The following is a 23,821-nucleotide window of genomic DNA, read 5'->3' as shown; positions in this document are numbered from 1 at the left end:
TTACCTGTGTGTTGGCTGTTGACCAAAAGTGCAAGTTTTCTGAAAGATATTCTGAATTTTTATATTGAAAATATCAACGTCATTTTACTGTGGAATGTTTGTTGTTAAACACAAAACTTCACAATGTCCATCTGTGCTTTACCCACCACCGGGATCGAACTCCAATTTTTATCATTATAAGTATTCAAGCTTCTCGCTGAGCTATCGGGAGCATCCATTTAGTTTTCCAAACACCATTTTTAAAGAGAACTAAAATCATGGAATGTGAGTATGCTACAAATTAAAATATTTAGTATCAAAATAACATTTCATTGTCACACCTGATCTATAATAAAATAATCTTAATTACAGATTAAATATACCAGGTGGCAGTAGAAATTATTTAGCTTACGATAGATTTATCTTTAGCAAAAATATTTGAAAACTCTTTGTAGTATGTGACCATGATACTGCAGTAGCAATTTCGATTGTTTGGTCGGCTCTTTCGGATTATATAATTATTTAATAAAAAGAATGCAAACTTCAATCCACTTAAGGATAAGAAAATATATTTATTTTTTCGATTAGTGAGCTTCCCTGATGTTCACTGATAGGCCTAATTTCACAGTAAACGCTAATACAACAGCTTCACTTAACTACTGACTTCCCTCGTACCTACGGCACTTTGTCGCATCTCTATTTATTCGTCGAAACACAAACTCAATATTCATAAAACTGAACAAACTCATAGTAACTGACTAACTGGCTGACAATAACAGACAAACTCGTTAACCGAATAATCAATCATCATACATAACAGGCTCGCTAATGAATAATTATATACTCTAGCGTAATATACGTTTTATACTGCTCAGATAATTTCCTAAACTTTCAAGAAGGTTCTAGTCATTAACACACGTGCTGATAATCATGTAATGTCCAATCTCCCTCTGATGAAACAACAATACATGATAATAAAGTAACTGTTGATAATTAACAACATTAATATTCATAATAGGCATTTAAATCAGTAATGAAATCTATGAAACAAAGTAGAATCAAAAATGTTTACTAACAAAACAAAATCTTCTTTCTTTAGTCATTTACTGTCTATAAATTGTCTAGTCACTAAATATTTTTGCTGGTGTTATTTTCCATAACATTTAGTTCAAAGATGGAAGAACCTCTTTCCCTTTATAGACATTTGCTGTCTTATCAGTGGGGGAGTTATCATCAGTTACAGATGATTGGAGGAATCAGTCGACTGGTAGCTCCATTATGGTGATAATATGGAAGTATTCTCGACAGGAACCTTAGATTCCTCAGCAAGTTTAAGAACTTTTATCAAGGTCCTCTCTAAAGTTAACCAGTTGCCCACTCTAACACTGACGTACTCTCAAAATCGATCATGTTGGATGACTTTTGGTTTGGACCAACCGACTTCTTGGATTCTGTTATGTTACACTTTGGGTAATTATCTTAATTTCCAGTGCTTCCATCCTTATTATCACTGGAAATTGCGCCACTGATGGTGTAATTGTTGTGTAGTACATAGGGATTTCCTGGTCACAAACTGAGAAAACGTTTAGAGTAAGTCTAGCTTCACATATATGTAACCACATGAAATATATTCCCAATATTCACTCTTCCTTGATACCAATTACCCCCACATCATGTTGTGTAGAGAAGCTTCACGCTGTAAGAGCGATTTCTAATTTTCCTCCTACTGGAATTTTATGACCACTTACTGCTCACGTCAGTCTTTCTTCTTCCTTCATCTCTGTAGACAGTTTCCAACCTCAAATTACCCGATTAGGTCGAACATTTGTAGCTGTAGAACACGGGTTCATAAACATATTGTATTCGTTGAATGAATTCGTTGACATAACGCACTCCATATTTCAACTGGAGCAGATGAAGTATTCTCATCCTTGGAATATCCTTTTTCTATCATCTTTTGAGAATAGTTTCGTTTTTATAGACTTCTGTCTACGGTTTATAGCTATATATATATACCTTTTAAAATTGCAATTGAAATGCTTACTGTCCTGTAGTGTACATTTTTCATTCTGAGTAAACGACTGTCTAATTTATCCTTTGGTTTCTTCTGGACTTTCATCAGAAGAACTTGAAGTTTCCCACCCTTGTTGATCTCATGAACCAATAATTTTTAGATGATGCTTTTGGCTGTTTATCTGTAACCTTAACTGAATTGAGGACAATTATACAGGCAGGCTTGTATTTGGCTTAAAAAAGAGCGTTTGCTCGAAACGTCACCGCTAAGGAAATGGAAAATAAAACTAAAGTTTTTTAAGGTGATATATTTTCAACAATCTAATTTCTTTATTTTGTCACCTTCCCATATGTTTGTTTCTTTATTTGCTTACTTTACTTTAGTATAATGCGAATATCTTCATCCAATATGGCATCAATAAACTAGTCGTGTGCCAACAAATCCATCATTTCATGTGGAACATCTGTATAAGATAACTGGACAAGCCTATTCGCATGTTCAGTTAAGGTTTCGCCCTTCCTCCTTACTCTGCTCCTAAACTTTGTTTTAGAAAATTCCTTCTGATATGATATCAAAATCTGTTTTATGAGGCGGTCACTAATGATTGTAGTTGTTACGACTCTCAATTGGAAGTTTGCTAATTGTTGCTAAAGCTGATCCTTTTAAATGTGCATCAAGATGAATAGCTTTCTGTTCACTACCCCATCCATTCACGTTTGAAATGATTTCGAATTGCACCTGATATACCTATCATAGTACTTTTTCCTCATATTCTGTTGATCTCCCGTTTGGAAATGCTGTGGAAATTGCCTACGAAATTTCGTTACTTAATGAGGTAGTAGTATAGCTAGAGTAGCTCAGAAAGGTTCTGCAGTCACATGTGGACAAACAGTAATGGTAACAGGAATAGCCAATATATATTCTCATATTACATATTTCATAATTAATAGTGATTGAGGATAGAAGTTTTAGTGGATGCAGAGAAAGGTATGACTGGTTTTATCCTTGCAATTACCAATTCATTTTCCATATGTTTTATAAAATAGGCCCACTCTTGATACCAGTGTTGTAACGGTTTCCATTGTTGGACAGTCTCTTTTAAATTATTTATCAAAAGAAGAATGGAAAATTCAGTCCACTTACTGATAAATAAAACGAAATATTTCTTCGGCTACATGTTTTACAAGTTAGTTTAACTAATATTTACTAATAGCCCATATTCATAGTATACACTAATATAGTTTACTTGCTAACTTACCATTTAAGAACAGCACGTTATCCTCTATATTTCTTCGTGGAAACACAAACTCAGTATTCGTAAAACTGAATTAACTCACAGTAACAGAAAAATTGACCAACAAACTCTATTATTTCAATAATAAAGCATAATTTAATCAGTAAAAGTAGGCTTAATGTTGATAATATTTATTTCTTTATTGAAAAACTACATACTAACCACTCTCAGAAACTGAAGGTTGTTAGAGGTCGTTATTGCGTTTCCAAAGTCGCACACTTATTGAGCTTAAAAGAGAATGGAGATGTTTATGCTGCTCAAAAACAAAAAAGGCTCATCAAAATCAGCTTCAGCTATTCCACGTCTCTAGTGTCAGTGTGCCCTACCTTTGTTTAAAAACGCCACGTCACTGACCTAGCCATTTAATAAAATTCATAAAACCACATGCATCAAGTACCATAGTCGAACAACAATAAAAATTAAAAAGCAAATAATCATAATTTAATATAAATTATTAACATAATAAGAATGGGGCACGTTTAAAGTTGATCGCAGAATACCTTTGCCTACTCATAAAATAGCTGAATTTATATATAGTTGGGATATGGTATTTGAAGCATTAATGTCTCCTAGTGGGTCAGCGGTAAGAATTCGGGGTTCAGTTCCACAGGGTGGACGCAGACATAGCCCAATGTGACTTTGCGCTAAAACAAACACTGAAACGTTAATCATTCGAACTATTAAAAACACGTTCTAGCGGACCTTTTGATTTAGCAAGCAACTTGCTTTTAAATACGTTTGTCTTAGCCTTAGTTGATAGCATTTAGACATATATTTGTTTCCTGAATTATCAATCATCTTTGGGTCTGTCACTAACAGCAGGCTTGTCAAGTTCTAGTTCATTTATCCTTACTGGCAAATGGGGTAAAATAATCGAGCGAAAAAAGGAACCCCAACTTTAAACTTATCTAGTTTTTGTAGGTTGTATCAAAAAAACTTGTGTCTTACGAAATCTTTCCGGCAGTCGGTGCACGTGTCTACCTCAATTGGCACCTCACGAGATGGTCATTTCATTTATTTACGTCACGTTCAAAGGAAATTATCGCTTGGGAAGTTCAAAAGAATGTTGGATAGGAGCTAACAGTCACTGTCAACACACGCAAGATCATTTTGTCGGTGAAATTCGTGATTTTATCAAAAAAGAATCAAACATTATACCGGATTGCAACTAATCTGTATACTAAATATTCTGAAGAGAAAATGGCGAACAAGAAGGATGCCAGCATTCAATTCTTTCCTCATAATCCTAAAATTGTATTTTGATTCCTGATTGTTTTGTGGTGGTTGTACTGATGATATCGTTTATGGACAAGATAGGTAACATATTTTCAATGGTACATTTAAAAAACGTAATATATATTTTTCTTTGGCTATTCATTACAAGTCGTTTAAAGGGTACTTAATGTTATGATGTGGATAAACTCGGTGTACCTACTAAACGCATATACAAGAAAATATGGGTTTACAACAGAAGAATAGACATTCATTCATTTGATGTTAATAAAATATTAATTGTAGTTATTTTGGTGATGAAACCAAAACGCAATAAACTTTGTAGCAATTGTATATTTAGTATACATGTTAAATTACGCATAACGTTTTAGTTTATCGGTCAGTAAAATGAAACTTGATCTCTGAATAATTCCACCGCTTGGTGAATAACGTTTGTTTATTTGTCTTTTTTAATTTCGCGTAAAGCTACACGAGGGCTATCTGCGCTAGTCGTTTCTAATTTAGCAGTGAAAGACTAGAGGGAAAGCAGCTAGTCATCACCACCCACCGCCAATGCTTGGGCTACTCTTTTACCAACGAATAGTGTGATTAACCGTCACATTATAACGCCCCCATGGCTAAAAGAGCGATCATGTTTGGTGGGACGGGTATTCGAACCCGCGACCCTCAGATTGCGACTCAAGCGCCCTAACCACCTGGCCAAGCCGAGCCTGGTGGAGAAAGGAAGGAGCTCATCTGAGAGGTTGCCGCTACTACATTGCCAGCTACAAATTATTGTAATCGTTTCATTGCAGCCTTTGTTTGTTTTGCTATTAAAAATCCAGAGACTTTGGCTGTGATTGCTGAAGTAGATACTAAAATTAATTAAAGGAGCTGTTTGAAATTATTCATCACTAGACATCTAGTCTGAGTTTTCAGAACCTTATTAAATATTACAGAATTAGAATCACGTGGATAAATAGATTAGGTTTATAAAGTTTACAAAGAAAAACATAAGGTTGCTATGTGCATATATATGACTGAACAACTTCTAAGTCCGTGGGTATGTAATGTGTTTGTATTTTGATAAACTATATACAGAGGATTGGGTGCGCTACATTAACACGATTTAGAATATGCATATCACCAAGTCATATGATAACCACAATCCATATAAAGTCTCGATGAAATGGCATGTATCAGAACTATATTTTGACAATGTTTAGCGTTTAGGTGATATATTAATGCCACTGAAAATTGATCATTTTGAAGAAGGGGTCAATAACAACCATTTCCGACGCAAGATCTTCATTCACTCAAATCATAAGGATATGTTCAGACTGAGTATTTAGAATTTCTATGAAGAGAATGTCCATTGTACTTAATGAGATTGAAAAACAGAGAATATGAATCAATTTGGGGTACCAGGACCATCCAGAAAAAGACCTGAATATAATTTAAGATCTCAAGCTATACATTTTAATAATCTCTTTAACTTGAAACTATTTACTTAGACTGTTTGTTTCGTTTAAGCGCAAAGTTTAACAATGTGAAGTGCTCATTGCAAGGATAGAACCTAGAATCTACTTAGATCAACATGTGTCGATAACAAAAAGTGACCTTGTTTTTCTATATATATCACATAAATATATTTGATTCCTTTTTTTTTCATATGAATTTATATAATGGTAGTTACTAAGAGCACTTTACAATATGTTATACCATTATCCGCGAGACACGGTAAGTTTTGTAATTAATATACATATAGTAAAAAGCTGTTAGTTTAGCCTTCGACGCTGTTTTCAGCTATGGAAGCTGTAATGTAAAAAATTCGTTTAGAATGAAGATTAGTATCTCATACCGTGTTGATGTATTATCGTTCTCCACTGGGTTGGGTTCCGTGTAAGGCTGTAAATAGTACACTATCCTAAACAACTTTGAAGGAATTGATATCTCCGGAACCTGCGCAATAACACAGTCATTCATATATTTGAAAAAATCAAGTGTGTTAGTCCATGTTTGTCGAAATTCCCATTTTTTAGTGGATAACGCTGAACGTATTTTGCGGAGTAATATATGACCTAGCATTTTTGATAAACTCATTTTGATTTGAGGTATATTTGTAAAATTTGAATCGAATTTTCATACTATGAGTAACGTAATTCAAACATTAAAATTATAGCAAACTCAAAATCCTTATAATAAGATCTTAGATGTGATTCGTGAATTTCAAAATATGTTAGAGTATTTGAACAAACGGTGAGTAGCCACCACTGTTTATGCTATGACAGTGCGACCGTTATGTCTGTAGAACAAAGAATTCGATGTTTTTGGTTAATGTTTCTTCTATAGCATAGCTACAAAACAAAGGATTTGACACAAACGATTTCTGCTTATTTTGGTATAGTTCGAGAAAATGGTTTGGAGAATGTGGCATAGATTCCTCAAAAGGAAACGTTGGGGTTTGTGGGTTTTGACATAGGTACAAACAAAGGGTTTGGGGTAAACGGTTTTTGTTTATTATGCTATAGCTGCGTAACGAAATAATTGTGTAAACGGTTTCTGTTCACCCTGCTATAGCTGCATAACAAATGGTTTATGGTAAACGGTTTCTTTTCTGTTCACCCTGCTAAAGCTACATAACAAAAGATATATGCAAAACGGTTTCTGTTCACCATGCTATAGCTGCATAACGAAGGTTTCTGTTTGTTCTTTTTTAGTTTCAAAACGAAAGGTTCGGGGTATGCAATGTCCGTTTATCTTGGAATAACACTAGGATAGTGGGTTTGAGGTATGCAGTTTATGCTCATACTGGCTTAGCTCCAAAGGGTATGCGGATCTTGTTTATTGCCATTATATATAGTCTTGACTTTTCATTTCGTAACAGGCATTACGTATGGCCAACATATCGAACATTTTCAAAGCCAATTAATTCGGTTTGTTATACAATCAATATACCCAATACATTGCTAAGAAATCTGTAACTTCGATTTTTCTTTTCAAGAATCAAGTAAATTGATTAAACAATTACCATCTTCAAGGCTAGCGATTACACTGTAGTCATTAGCTCTAACGATGGTAACTGTGTTACTGAAATTAGTCGGCTGAAATATCTAATAAAAAAAAGTGAATTATAAATTTGTTGAACTCCCTATTTACGTATGTAAGCCTAACATTGTCAAAATAGCTGTGCTAGTTTATACTGTATATACAATCAGTTAGTTTATTTAGTTCTTTTACTGATCAATCTACAAATACATTGTTAATCGTACTATTTTATCTTATTATTTCGAGGATTTATTTGTCTGTTTATTTTAAACACAAAGTACACAAGAGAGCATCTGCGCTGTGTCCACAGCGGGAAATCGAACCTCGCTGAACCAACAGGGGACATAATTTAGAGGAAAACCTGGGTTAATTCCCGTATAACAATATTTTTACATGGTATAATCTTAAAAATTATTTCTAATCCTATGACTGGTTGGTTAAAAAATGTAACCTTTTAAGGATCTTTTTATTATTGTCATCAAATACGAGGCAGAGTAAGTTGAAGCGCCGACTGTTCTTGTTTAAATGTGACCCGATGTGAACCGTTCAATAAGTTGTACTTCTGGTTTGACTGCTACTTATTTCTAAACTATGCAAAATCAAAAAGCTCAAACTTACATTCTAAAGTTTAACAAAGGAACATATTTTGTTTATTAAATATCGTGTTATCTACCAAATTTAATCATACTTCTATAGCAACGTGGGATAAGGTTGTTGGAACTGGACATCATCTGTTGTCATGGTTACTAGTTTACACCATAACCTCAATGTAATTACTAATTAGTTACAAATTATTAATTAATTTATTTTCAATGTTTCGGCTGATACTGTGCTGCCGTCTTCAGGGAAGTATTAACAAGAACTGCATATCATATCTCTCACAGAGGGCCGAGCTCGGCCCAATGGCGAGCATGCCGGACAGTAGAGCTGGGATTACATATATCGTATCCGAAATCCCAAATAAAACCAATGTAATAACAAACTTGCTGATTAAAAGCATACCAATGTTCTTAAAATCTTAGAAACATTTATTTATGCAGTGCACTAGCTATCCCAAAAACACGCTAATGTTGTTGTGGATCGGTTTTACAAGTCTGAGAAACAGAAACCGTCATCCCAGAGTTCATTAGTCTGGGAAATATTTTCATCAAAAAGCAGCGGGAATTTTTTGTTATATATATATATATAAATTTCTATATATACTTCTGTGAAGGCAGCAATGAGATTGGAATATTTCGAAATAAATTTATTTCTTAATTCTGAAGAGCAGCATTCTTATTTTATACGAAGTCTTAGCTAACACATCGCAAAGCAATGAGTAGCAGATAACCTTTTCCTTTTTTTCCTTTTTGTACTATTAACAACAACAACAACAAAAATCGGGCATATCAATAAGTGCTTGCTTACAAAATCAAATCATTAAAAAAGTTTTTAATTTAATCACTTCCACCCGGTCCCCCGCTGAGATATCGGTAAGTCTTCGGATTTACAAACCAAAATCATGCGTTGATTCTCTTCGGTGGACACAGCAGATAGCCCGATGTGGCCTTTACTATAAGAAAACACATAAATACACTTCCACCCTTGTTCAGTGTTCGTAATTATAAAGTCAATGTTACTCGTTACGACGTTGTGAATATCCCCCCACGTGAGTTTTTAAAAGTTGCAACGGAAAATATACAAAACTCTTACATACAGAGATAGTTCATAACAACAGTGACCCCCTGTAACGGGTCTAGAGATGATTTTGTTGAACATATGCAACTTATTGCTGAAAACACTATTTTTGACCTATGAACTCTTCTTTAAACATTCATATTAATCTTTGTCATAATTACTGATTTTTCTTTTTTATGCATAACTCTAAGGTTTGTTAACATATAAGTAACATGAAATTATCACAGTAGGTAGTATATAAACGTGTGCGCATCTGTATACATAGTCCGTTTTACATCGTAACATGTAATATATGAGTTTATGACATTCATAATAAGAGGATTCGTGTTCTCTGTTTACGTTACTCACAGCCATCAATGCAAGTAGTATGTATATATGAGTTTATAACATTCATAATAAGAGGATTCGTGTTCTCTGTTTACGTTACTCACAGCCATCAATGCAAGTAATATGTATATATGAGTTTATAACATTCATAATCAGGGGATTTGTGTTCTCTGTTTACGTTACTCACAGCCATCAATGCAAGTAGTATGTATATATGAGTTTATAACATTCATAATCAGGGGATTTGTGTTCTCTGTTTTACGTCACGAATCGTTGCAAAATAATTACTAAACGAGCTGTACAAATGTTTTGTCATTATATAAACTTATTTATGAAGCCATATAATGTCTTTTATCAAAAGTGCTATCATTTAAACATTCAACACACGCTACATTAATTTCCAGTTCAGCGTGGGAAAGGACACGATTTAAAATAAGATCTTTTCTTATCCTTGAGGTAAAGTACTTCCTACATTGTTCTCCAGTGGCACAGCGGTATGTCTGCAGACATACAACGCTATAAACCGGGTTTCGATACCCGTGGTGGGCAGAGCACAGATAGCCCATTGTGTAGTCTTGTGCTTAACTTCAAACAAACAACTTCCTACAATATATGTACAAGAAAAGCTTTCTTCCATTCGTGTTGGACGAGCTGTCGCTCACTCCGAAAGAAGTATCAGCTCCTTAAGAAGTCAGAAAGTGCGTAAATTAATATATTAAATCTAACGTATTTACTCTTTTTTGAGATAGTGTGAATAAAAAAAGAGGAAAACAGGTCTGGAAAATCTCAATACTTTTAGTAGACAAACTATGATGCTTGGAAACAATTTATTTGGAGATATATGTATGATATCGCCCCCAGTGGCACAGCGGTATGTCTGCGGACTTACAACGCTAGAAAACTGGTTTCGATACCCATGGTGGGCAGAGCACAGATAGCCCATTGTGTAGCTTTGTGCTTAATTCCAAAACAAACAAATATATATGATATCAAGCCACAGGGTATAGAAAGATTCAGTTGGCGGAGCGTGACATTTAGGAGTAAAATGTACTTTGGTTCAGATGCATATTCAGTATGTTCCAGAAATAGATAATACCAAATATATCAACATCTCTTTCAACTCTATAGAAAAGACCTCTCTCTCTCGTTTGTCAAAACATCATGATAATGTATCGTTTTCTTGAGTGTTACGTCTAGATTATTGTATCTTAGTTGTTAGAATGGAGAGTCAGTATAATCAAAACAATAATCACAGCTACAGGTGGATATTATTTGATGAAATTGGGTTTCAATACACGTACGTAAAAAGACTCTTTGATAAACAAAGTCCTTTCTTCTTGAAATTTAGGTATTATACTGCATTTAGCTGGATCAACAGGAATACGTCTGTGTTTGAGAACATGCTGCAATTTTACGGTTAATACTTTGTTCAGCTGTTTGCGGCATATTGCATAGCGTTTGTTTGAATATCATATAATACATAATATAGTCATAATTATATGAATCATGTCCAAATTATAGCCTTGAGGAACATTTTCGAATGCACTTCTCAAACTTCAAACAAAATGTTTAATATGTCGGTAGGTCAGGAATAAAACTTCCAAGGTTTTTCTGAAACAGCTACTTATTTAGAAATAGATAAATTTGAGATGTGAACCGAGGGAATAAACGGATCGTGCGTGTTTGCATGCAATTTTCTAATCAGTGCTTTGGCAAAATTGATCACCTAACAAATTACTGAGCGTGCAACGATTGGCAAACATATTTTATCTTTGAATTCTATATTGGTAAAAACGAAATGTAAGAGAGTATTTCTGTACAAAAAGGAATATAACGAAATTTCTTATATTGGTTTTTATTTTGCTGATATATCGCCGCTATTCAAGTAATTACTGGAGCGAAAACAATTGTTCAGTAGAAGATATTGGTTTAAAAGATCAAAGTTTTTAATATAACTTAAAAGACTTCTGTTTGCTTCAATTAAAGCGTGGCAATACTTTTAAATAGCAGGTGAAAAAAAAAATGGGTAGCTTTAGAAATTCAATAGATGGCGCTTCAAGCTTTAATACCTGGATGTAACAAAATACGGTTTATACTTTTAAAACTTCTAATTATTACATTTTTCTCTTAAACGTGTGACGCGTATTAGAAAATGGGTATTTATAAATCGTGCTAAATATTTTGTATGCCGGATGAAATCTATCATCATATTCCAATTTTTAGATATTGAGAGCTCAATTTCTTATTTATTGTGCATCACACAAGCTGTATTTTTGTTTCTAAATTAACAGATTACGTCGGTAAATGTTTATGATGAACAGTTTAACTGCTGTTTGATTGTGGCTCAGTTTATGTCAACTATCTTATGTAAACCTGAATGAAGTCTTTAATTGGTTTAATTTATATATGTTTTCTATAAAACATCGGTCATTAAATATGGAGTTGTCAGTTAGTTTAACCATATGTAAGTATAAAACATAAGGAACTACATTTATGAACAAGTATAACTATTACTGTATTCTGAAAACAGCTAGAGAAGTTACATAAAAATTACTATTTCCTAACTTGAACTACAGTGCATAATACTGTTTTGAAAGCAAGTTGATTTCTTATAATAGCCTCTCGGTGGCTCAAGTCTGAGTGCTTATAACTCTAAAAATCGGGTTTCGATACCTGCATGTGGCGTAGCACAGACAGATAGCCCATTGTGTAGCTTTGTTCTTAACCACAAACAAACAAATAGAAAATTGGGTGCAGAAAATAAAAAAGAGAGCCCTTGGGAGTTTACGTTTGTTTGAACTTTTCAGATAAAGATTTTTACGCCAACATTATTGGGATAATCACAGAAATTATCCCTGAAATGTTAATTCTTATACTTTATGACTCTGAAAAAAAAGTATTATGAATGTGAATGATTTCTAATTTAGAATCTATTTTTTTAATTGCCCAGCCTAAATGTAATGCTTTTTTTTTACTTTGGCTAATATTTTTGCCATAAATTTAATATCAGTTTCTATTCTTATAGCATCTGACATTATACTCCATAATACTTTTCACAATAATTCAAATTATTTCGCCCCCCGATGGCACAGCGGTATGTCTGTGGACTTACAACGCTAGAAACCGGGTTTCGATACACAGATAGCTCATTGTGTAGCTTTGTGCTTAACTTCAAACAAACAAACAAATTATTTCAAATATAATCTATCCAATCCCTACTCTAAGTCCAAAGGAATTGATCGAATCTTTTGTTAGGTCTTCATTTTCTCCTTGAACTCAAGCATTGCTTTAAAAAATATGAAGTTATACCCTAGAATGGTACTTTTTACAAGTACAAGGTAGTTAACCCTACTACGCTTTAAAAGCTAGATTCATTTATACTACGTAGTATTAGAATAATTATTCCTATGATCAAGACATCTGAAACGTTCAGAAAGTTTCCAGCCGAGCTAATAAAGTATGCTGATTATCATAAAACAAAAGCATGAGGATTAGCACTAATCTTAAGATTCGAGGTGTGAATTTCAATATATTAAGTTGGATTAATGTAATCTTTGAACTCCTAAAAAACTGTAAGCGGTAAAGGAACTGTAAAGTGTAAGGTGTAACGATTTGCTTGTACATGATACATTTTTATTTTACTAACGTTGTCAAACATTTTTGCTTCTCCCTCAGTAACGTATATCAGATTCAACCTGGCCCTAACAAAGCTATTCAAGGATGAAAAGAAGCAGTTATTTAGTGAATTCAACTTATTCAACCTGCGCCATACGATTTTCTAGCAGTTAGCATGTCCGGAACCTGAATCCGAGGATTCGTGTTTCAAGTCCCGTTGCCACAAATTCGTGCTACTCACTTTAGAGCAGTGGGTGCAATATAACTATGACGTTCAAATCTCATCAGTTGGTCAGACAAGAATAGCTCAAGAGTTGGCGATGGGTACTAATCTGTCAATACAAAATGAAGGACGGCTATTCGTAAATAGTACATGTGTAGCTTTGAGGAAAAAGTTTGGATCAAACAAACAAACAAGTTTATTCGGTCAGGCTGTTGGTACATATGATCATATTGGTAAATATCTTAAGCTGGAAAACCAAATCTAGACAGAACAGTTTCAATCTTTTATCTTGCATGTATAGTCAAATTGACAAATATCTATTAACACGACTATATGTACAAGGTAAAACTTACAATAACAAATTGATACCGTTCTGTCTACGGTTACTTTTCCATATAATTATCGATATGGCTACATGTACAATGTAAAACCTACGAAAACAGATTGAAAGTACTAGGTCTAGGTTTAGTCTTCCAGCTTAAGGTATTTATTAATACTTATATATGTACAATGTAAAAACCGATGGAAACAGGTTCAAACTGGTCTATCTACATTTGGCTTTCCAGTTCAAACTGGAAAATTAAACGTACACAGAAGGGTTCAGTCTGCTATCATGAGTTTTTACATTGTATGTATAGTCATATCCACCAATATAATAAGCTGGAAAACTAAACGTAGACAGAACAGTTTCAACCTATGGACGTACATTATCTTTAGCATACGTATGTATATAATGTCACTGTGTGAGACAATATAATTAATGCACAATAATTAAACTAGAATTACCTAGTTTTCTTGAGTATCAGTTTTGCTACCAACATAAAGATCACATTCCTGCTTATTTAACCTAAAAACATTATTTGGTTGATAACCAATACACCTCAGTATAGTAAAGTCGAACTTCCTAAACACGTACACAAACACACTACATTGTTACTGTACCAATCATGTACTGCATACACCACACTGTTATTGTATCAACCATGTACTGCACACAAGGCAACTTCTTTCTTGTGGTTACTTGCTCGTGAATGTGGTGCTGATCGATCGAATTATGGGTTAAAACCGACAGCATATTATTTTAAACAGATGACCTTCAGTTGGTTGGTTTGTTTTCTTTATCTCTTCTTATCTATACCTAATATAATTAATTTGGAAAATTTAGGGTTGTATCTCTTAATGTCATTTACTCATACTTCTCGTGTGGTGATATAATTTTGCTATCTCTATATTGCTCAACAGTACCCTAACAAAATGAACTGTTAAAAAATATTGTAATAAAAACATTCTCCCGTTCTGAATAAACAGCAGAGTAAGGTATTAAACTACAACGTGGTTATGAACTCGTTCACAGTAACTGAATAAATGTATAACTAGTGAACTGTATAACAAACTAGATTTATTTCTACTCATCCTATTACCATTTAATTGTCTGTCTGACATTTTCTTTTTTCACTCCATTTGATTTTTATTACCACTATCTGAGTGTGGCCGTTAAGGAAGCAAGAGTTGTATGAATAACAATGTTAGATAATCTTCCCCTTTCCTCTTTCTTTTCTTATTAAATTCCTAATGACCTTATTTTATGCATGCTCTGCTTTTTGGAATGTAATAATTGACTCATTTAACTTGTTAAGTAACTTGTGTCTTTAAATTCAAAGCTAAAAGTCTATAAATAGCGGACATGCGTCCCATTTAAGGGTGTTTTTATTCTCCTTCTCGGCAAAAGTCCTACAAAAAATATCCCATATACACCGTTAGACTACCATACAAAAAATCACAGTAATACGAATGCTAACACACAGACACACACAATGGATCATCTTTATAGTACGATATTTAGGATTAACGGTAAGTCATAAATGAAAGGATTTTCAAACCTTTCCACTATACTGATACCTCACTAACTTATTAGCTTTCCTAACCATGACAAATCAGGAACTGCTGAAACACTGACATCTATTTTGTAAAGAAGATTAGCTATTATACATCGAGAGAAACTCACATTTTATTGGTTTTTTTTTGGGGGGGGGGACTAATTAACAAATCAAGAAAGTATAATGCATGAATGTTGCAAATATTATTTTGTTGTATTATTTATAAGCTCTAATAACAAAGAAATTTAGGTCACAAAATACTTACGAGAATGTATATATATATATATATATTCTAATAAAATACCAAAATTATTGTACAAGTCTGATGAACAGTTAGTGTTTAGTCTGAAATATTGCAATAAAATGCATAGTACACACAAATGAACAGTCATGTTAGTGTGGTAATCTCGCAACAAAATACACCTTATATACAAATGGGCACTTTGCGTTTAGTTCAACGAATGGCAGTCCTTGTTTAGTTTAGCTAGGAAACTCACCACATACTTATATGAACAGTTCGTATTAGCCTAGTTATAAAAGACATGGTATGTGGCATAAATGGACAGTTCATGTTTAGGCTAGCAATAAAAGATACCATATACATAAATGGACAGTTCATGTTTAGGCTAGCAATAAAAGACATCATATACATAAATGTACAGTTCATGTTTAGGCTAGCTATAAAAGACACAATATACATAAATGTACAGTTCATGTTTAGGCTAGCAATAAAAGACGTCATATACATAAATGGACAGTTCATGTTTAGGCTAGCAATAAAAGACGTCATATACATAAATGGACAGTTCATGTTTAGGCTAGCTATAAAAGACATCATACATAAATGTACAGTTCATGTTTAGGCTAGCTATAAAAGACACTGCATACATAAATGGATATCTTGTGCTCAGCCCAACAATAAAAAACACCGTATATATATAAATGTATAGTTGGTGTTTAGGATAGCAATAAAAGAGACCCTATACATAAGCTTACAGTTTGTGATCATCCTAAGACACCGTATACACAAATAGACAGTTTGTGTTTAGCGTCGCAATAAATAATTTATATTGATGATGTTAAGAAAATGGTTGCGAAAGCTTTATTGTCTAGATCAGCGCAACTTTGTACGGCCGTGTTTTGGCTATGACGAAGTGATTTGTCTTCATAATGATAAAATTCCAATTTTATTTTGCGCCTTAAAATTTTGGTTCAATGAGGTTATTTCTTTCCCAAAACTGAAATTCTAGTCTATAAAATCTCACTTAGAGCTTGTTAATTATGTGATGAAACAGTATTAGAAATGGTGTTTATATTATAAAAGAAAGATTGTAAATATCCAAAATGTGTAGTGACATTATTAGTACAGAGTCTCCACAAGTGGTCAGTGAAACGGAAACATCCATCAAAGTAAAGTTTGGTAAAGGAAAGGCAGCATAAGCGTGGTAAGTGTGACGCCAAGCAAGCCCCCCCCCCTCCCCGGACCACTGTGTCAAAGTGGCTCATTTTGCAAGACTGAAAAATTTAGTGTCCTAGTTCTATAGGAGGGGAAGTGGTCTCATTTCATGGGTTTATGGGACCCTCCACACACACTGACTTTTCTGGTGCAAATTTACAGTCGAGGCTCTCGGCGGCGCCAAGCTGGTGTGGGCCGGGCTGGGTGGGGCAGTGGGAGGGCACTTGTGTCCAGTTTGTAACCAAAGAAAATTTGTAACTATTGAAAACGCACTAAGCATCAATCACCTGTTGCTTCTTGAAGCCTTTAGATTTAGATATATACCGTTGCTGCAGTGTCTCCTGCCAATTCAACTGTACATCATTTACTACTTCCCATTTAAACCTTGCAGGAATATTTTCTTGTTAAGACAATTAATCCATAATGCATGTTGATCTAAAGAGATATATCCTGATACGCTTTCTCTTTAACGAGTTCATTATTATTAATCTGTTTTTGTTAATTGTCCATTGACCTATACGTGTAAGCAGAACCAGAACTACAACCGGACAAGTAAATAGACTGAAAAACGAAATGAATAACTTTGAGTTACTTATGACTTATTTTTAAAGTTATTTTGGTTTATTTTATGAATTAAATCGCAAAAAAATATTTTGTATTTATTTTTTTCAAGATGCAAAGGACCACACTGTTTTATGCTTTAATTTCTACACTGGATTTTTCCAATTCGTATTTCGCCTTATCAATTTAGTGAACTCCAGATTAACTGGTAATAAAACGAAAACAACCGTTTTAACCCAAGTTTCCAAGAATTTGATGACGGAAAATAGTGATCGAAACCAGGGTCTCATATCTTTGACAAGCGAGGTGAGTTTGGAGTGAGCTAGGGTGGTCTGACATCACCCTATGTTGGCACCTAGGTTAGTCTGATTGTCTCAGAGAAAAGGACAAATGCTGAAGGGCACAGCACTCCGGCCCATCCTAGAAATTCTCAAACATTTGTCACGCTCGTCTAAAAGATGGTAACTGCCGAAGGTGCTCTGAAATTCTTACTAAATTGTCGATACTGCGTTCTCTATGTCGGGCTATTCTCGGCATCTACTGTACTGCAGGCTCATTTTGAGGAACTCCGTCTCGGGTAGATAGATAGGTAGCTTTGTCAGTGTAGACTGTGGTCTGTCGACTTCCGTTTCTGTAGTCCTTTTAGACTCACCACCTTGTATTGGTTTATCTGGATGTTTGGTAAGGGCATGGTGCCAAGATCATTTAACACAGGCTAGAAAGATTTTTTTTAAAGTGTTGTAGCACATCGTTAGAATCTTGTTTCAGATATCGCTGGCATTGTAACAGTTGTTGAAGTTGCTTCGATTCATTCTACTTTGTGCTATCTTTTATGAAACAACGTTATGGTAATCTTACATAGTTTACATACTAACCGCCACACATTTCATTCGGCCCTCTAGCGTGTAACCCGTGTTCCAATTAACACTAGTTTTCCACGTACACGACACTGGAATAAATATTTAACCCTATTGTGTTGATGATTGATTATCCATTCTCGTAAGGCGTATATAGAAAACAGAGTATACCTTCAACAGCTAGACACGTTTTTGCCGTTCAGTCACAATGCGAGAACTTGGATCACAGGTTGGCTACGAATATGTCATCTTCTTTTAGGACACTGACCAAAAACAAAACAAGAGGGAATCCTCAATAGCCACGGCACTTGAAACTCTCTTAGGCAGTATTAGAGTAAATTAATCTATGAAACTTTTTTTTCCCTTTCTTATTAAATATATATTTGTGCGCCAACAATACCAAGCATGGGGCGCGCGTACACCCGATTCGATTTTATTATTCATCAAGACCTCTACCACTGAATTTTTTTATGCAGGATTAAAGTAAATTAATCTATGAGACTTTGACTGTGGTCAAGTGCATCAATCGAAAGAGTCTGACCCCCCGAGTCCAAAACTGTAATTAAATCACAAATCGCTCAAGAGATGATGGAACTATGGGCTAAAAGTTTGTACTTGAAAAAACAAACTCAGAGCCATTCTATGAGCTGCTATGCCGCAGCTAAAAAGTTATATCCCTCTTCCTTCACCGAACCATATAACAGATTCGCGAAGAAAAATATTCCCTTAAGTTTACACACACTTTCAAAATTAAGTCACATTTCATGAAATTGCAACTGATGATTTCGTAAAATACGTAACACCTATTTGTGTCCAAATAAACTTCAGAAGTACTCAAGGCTAAATCTTTATTTAGAAACAAGGCTACGTTTTAGCTGGTAAGAAACTTTATTTAAAGTTGTTCTAAAAGTAAACTGTTGTCATCTTTGAAAATAGTTTAACGAGATTTCACTTCTTAAGTGAAATAAAAACATAATAATTTATAGGTTCGACAAATTGAATTAATTTTTTATATAGAACACCAGGAAAACATGTAATATCAAAACACGTATAACACCAGGGTGGGAATAACAACGGAGTCTCGTGTAAAACAAATAAAAGTTGATACGTTCATCACGTATCTACGGGGTTTCGAGTCCGTTTTACTACACCGAATAGTAACCTAAATTCATTTAGGTATGTAAATATTATTATGAAATTTCGTCGAATTCATCATTGGGTATTATACAGCGGACCAACTGTTTCATGATTCTATATATATATATGTTTGTTAAAGAAATCTTTAACATTTCTATACATTCATCACGTATGAAACTCTCGAGAAACGACTTCCTTAGATGCGTGTTTAGGGAATTGTTTACAGACTTCATCAACATGTATTTATGCCGTATTTGATTCTTGAGATACTCCTAGATAAACATTCTGAGATCCAGTATGATTTAATTAATTTCTACATTTGAAGCAGAGCTCTATCATTTGTAACTAATAAACACACGAAGAATTTCACAAAATGTATTTAAGGCCTTACAATTGTTTAGCTGCTGCATATGAACTTAAGCGTATAGGTTATTTCTTAAGAGAAACTACCAGTCGCCAAAATAGTTTTGCATATATTTCCAAATGCACTACATTAAGGCTTTTCAGTGGTATTTGATATCGTTCCATAAACGCACAATTAGCTACATATTCTTACAGAAGTGTTTTAAAGATTAGGATCAAAAACTAATCACCTTTGGTTAATGCTGTGTATTTCAACTTTGAAGTTCAATGAAGTACGTGAACTTATAAAATGCATGCATGATCTTGAACTTCGTAAACAAATACAGGTACATAGGGAGATAGACAGATAGATGACTGGACAGACAGACAAACAAACTTAGAGATAGACAGATAAATTAGAAAGATGGGTGGATGAACAAATAAATGAGATTGTATATCATTCATTTATTTGGATTGTTTTGTGTGATGTATTAAACTTCTTTGATAAATATCTAATACAACAATGTCATTTAACTGTTTTAAGTGCTACACAGTTACATTCTTTAACCGCTTCGTGATAAAAGTAATATGAAAAAGCAATCTAGAAAAGGAGTATTTGGAAAATGGAAGCGTTTTAAAGACTGTAAAATTTGTTGAAACTGAACCAAAAATGCCTTTGACTACTTAAAAAAACGTTTCTCATAACAACACTAAAAACTGTGTGAAAAAATCCCCGTATATGATTCCACCGCATTATGGCGTGAAATATGTCATCATCAACTGTGCGTTACGGCAAAGCACGCATGGATTTAAGTTTTACCAGTTTAAGGGTTAAATTTTATGGCATTAACCCTGATTCTGAGATCAGTGATCAACGACTTTTAGGATATCTAACTATGTAATTTATATCCGCTTTTAACATAATTTACCAAGCGAAATCTGTTAAACGACGTAAATATAAACATAAAATATGAATTATACATTTTATGGTGAAAAGTAATTTGATATTTAGTTCTTACTAGATGCTTAAATAGATGCATAACTGACAGTGTACAGTACATAAACACTTTAAATGCATAGGCTTAAAATTTGTGATAAAAATCTCGAAACCTGCAAACGTTTTTTTTTTTTACCACATTCCTCTTCATCTGGCCATTTTAGATTCAGAATCAAAAGCGTTTAAAAATAGTTCATGATTTTGAATCCGAAATGGACAGGCTGAGAGATACGTGGAATAAAAACATCTGCAGTTTACGTGATAGATTGAGAGATACGTTGGAAGAAAAACATCTGCAGTTTACGTGACAGGTTGAGAGATACGTGGAATAAAAACATCTGCAGTTTACGTTATAAGTTGGTTGAGAGATAAGTGAAAGAAAACCACCTGCAGTTTACGTGATTTTATCACAAGTTCGAGGCCTATTGGTTTATAACGCTTTGTCATCGTTTGGAATATAAACCAAACTCTGTGATGAAAGCAATATTCTACGAAATACTGAAATATGCATGAAATTAAACTTTTTAAAAATTAACTTAACAACGTTTGGAAACAAATTCACTCAAGTTAATAGCCACTTGAAAGTAAACTAAATATTTATCATTCTTTTCTGTGTAAGACACTATTTACTAATACGTCTTAAAAGGTACTTTCTCCAGCTGTAAACCTTGGTTCCTAAAATACGTATGTAGGTAGTATTTATTGGTTTTGTGTTGTTGTTTTTTTCTCCAATCGAGAATTTCAGTTTATCTAAATATTGTTTTTTTGTTTGTTTAGTTTTTTTAATTTCGCGCAAAGCTACACGAGGTATATCTGCGCTAGCCGTCCCTAATTTAGCAGTGTAAGACTAGAGGGGAGGCAGCTAGTCATCACCACCCACCGCCAACTCTTGGGCTACTCTTTTACCAACGAATAGTGGGATTGACCGTCACATTATAACGCCCCCACGGCTGAAAGGGCGAGCATGTTTGGTGTGACGGGGATTCGAACCCGCGACCCTCAGATTGCGAGTCGAGCGCCCTAACCACCTGGCCATGCCGGGCCGATATCTAAATATTAAACTTAATTAGAACTGTGATTAATATGTGTAAGTGAAGGTTATAAAATGTATCGTCTAGCAATATAATATGTGATTATAGTTTTAATCTATCATAATTCACAGTACAGTTGTTTCCAGTATAACTAAAAGTGTAGCATTTCTCAGAATATTAGTTCTAACTTCATTCGTTAAATATTTCGTTTCAACAGCACAGAAATCCAAAGGCGCTGAGTCCAGCGACTTGGGCGGTATGTCTTGATATGAAATAGCATAAATACTTTCCTTGTTGTTCAGTCGCTTGAGATATGCAATGTTTAAACGGGAGGTATGACTGAAAGCCTTATCTTGGTGAACGCACACCAAGCTGGCTTCATTTCCAGACGGAGATATGAATTGATTATTTTGCTTGGAACACATGGGCGACTGATCTTTGTGTTAATGTGTTCTCACCTGTTACAAAACGCCGCACTTTGCTTACCATGGCTAGGGTACGACTTGTTACAGGTCTCTTACTGGATGGTCCTATACCCAGTGTTGATCCATTTTCCATGTACAAGTACAAGTTTCCTATCTTGGAAACTGTAAATCTATGATCTGAACACGTTCTTATAAGCTAAATGTATGGATATTTTGCGTCAGAAAGGGTTTACATATCTTTCCCATAAGTGAACAATTTTCGATGGCATTACAATACCTAAGAAAAACAAACATAGTCAAAATGACTTATATCGGCTGCAATTGTCATGTGAATTGCTGATGTGCATATTAAAGGCCTTATTATTATAATATACTCAAATTGGTAGAAAGTATCGATAACAGCAAATAACAATCTATAATACTTCCATGTTCTGTTTTTCTCTCTTTTTTTTCATGCTAATATAAATTGTTTTACGTTCACCTGTATGTCCCACTCCATAGTGCATTAAATACTAAAATATTCAGACTATTATAAGTAATTCAAACAGAAGTATTCACGTTTTTGACATTCTTCTGTTTATATTTAACACAGTGATAAGACACATCTCATGAATTTTGAGTATTTTTTGTACGTTCTTGTGACACATCACTTCAAATTACAATTCAAACTTAATTACCTCTATGATGATTAGCATACGTTTAACAAGAAAGTACAATGAAAATGAAAGATCTAGACAAACAATCTGGAAACAAATGGAAGATCTTCTATCGTCCTGATTATAATACATCAGTTGAGTCGACAAATGGAAAATATATGCAAACACTACATTTCAAACAACTAACCTGGCTAATGGAAAACATATAAAAATTGTTTCAACACAAACAATTGGCTTGGCAGATGATGGATGACCTGTAAAAAAAATACAAAATAAACAGCTGATTCGGCGGAGGGAAAATCAATAAAAACATTATAACTGAAGCAGCTGACTTGGCAGATGGAAGACTTATTAGAACATTACAACATAAATAACTAATGAGGGAAGACCTATAAAACAATGCATCACAACGACTGACTTGGTAGCAAGAAAATTTACACAAACAGTTGACTCGGAAGTTAGACGTTCTATACAAACATTACTACACAAACGAATATACTGGAAGAGAGACTAACTGATTGAGGCATGTTATCCAGTTTTACCTTTGATAGAAATCCGTGAAAAAGCTTGTTTTCTCTTCAAACACACTACCAATATCTTACAATGTCAAAACTGTTTTCAAATATCTATTTTATAACCGGACAAAACAGAGTTGTGATCCTTCTGTGTGGAAAACTCCAAGCACCAGCTATCTATATATATATATAAGTGTGCATGTATTCCGTTTCTGTGCACAGTAAGTGTAAATTACACGTTAATATAAACATACACTTAGGAAGACTTTTTACCCTTCTTTCATTAACATTGGAATGCGGATGGAAAATCCCAAAAGCATTTTAAACTTTTATGACTCAACATAATATCGATCTCTCATGAGAGATGCAGAAGAGGTGAAGTTAGCTGTCTACACATCGACAAGTTGTACGCATAACGCCAAACCTGGCATAAAAGAATCACACCACGATTTAAATTATATACAAATTACCGTATTTTTCGGAATATAAGACGCACCCTTATTTTGAAGACAAAATTTCGGGAAAAAAAAAGCTACAGTCGCATTTGAATAATTTTATTGAACAAAAATTCTATTTGA

At 34.1% G+C, this 23,821-nt stretch overlaps 1 protein-coding gene and 1 long non-coding RNA gene across 5 annotated transcripts in view; one reads left to right on the top strand and one right to left on the bottom strand.

Annotated features, from left to right (window-relative positions):
* The window catches only part of LOC106458478 (GATA-binding factor 2-like), a 178,958-nt gene that overhangs the window by 84,022 nt on the left and 71,115 nt on the right, over positions 1-23,821 (top strand). Inside the window, exon 1 of one of the 4 annotated variants that reach the window (XM_022384694.1) lies at positions 204-264. The exons of the other annotated variants lie outside the window; for them this stretch is intronic. The gene's annotated coding sequence lies outside the window, so the exon portion shown is untranslated. Of the gene's footprint in view, positions 1-203; positions 265-23,821 lie in introns of those variants that run through there. 4 annotated transcript variants of the gene reach the window in all.
* LOC111085556 overlaps positions 1-23,821 on the bottom strand; it is a 30,137-nt gene that overhangs the window by 1,876 nt on the left and 4,440 nt on the right. The window contains exon 2 of the long non-coding RNA XR_002610375.1: positions 22,916-22,982. This is a non-coding gene — a long non-coding RNA (uncharacterized LOC111085556). The remainder of the gene's footprint in view (positions 1-22,915; positions 22,983-23,821) is intronic.

Source organism: Limulus polyphemus, unplaced genomic scaffold, assembly GCF_000517525.1.
Source record: "Limulus polyphemus unplaced genomic scaffold, Limulus_polyphemus-2.1.2 Scaffold469, whole genome shotgun sequence".
NCBI lineage: Eukaryota > Metazoa > Arthropoda > Merostomata > Xiphosura > Limulidae > Limulus > Limulus polyphemus.
This window is presented reverse-complemented; position numbering and strand designations above follow the sequence as displayed.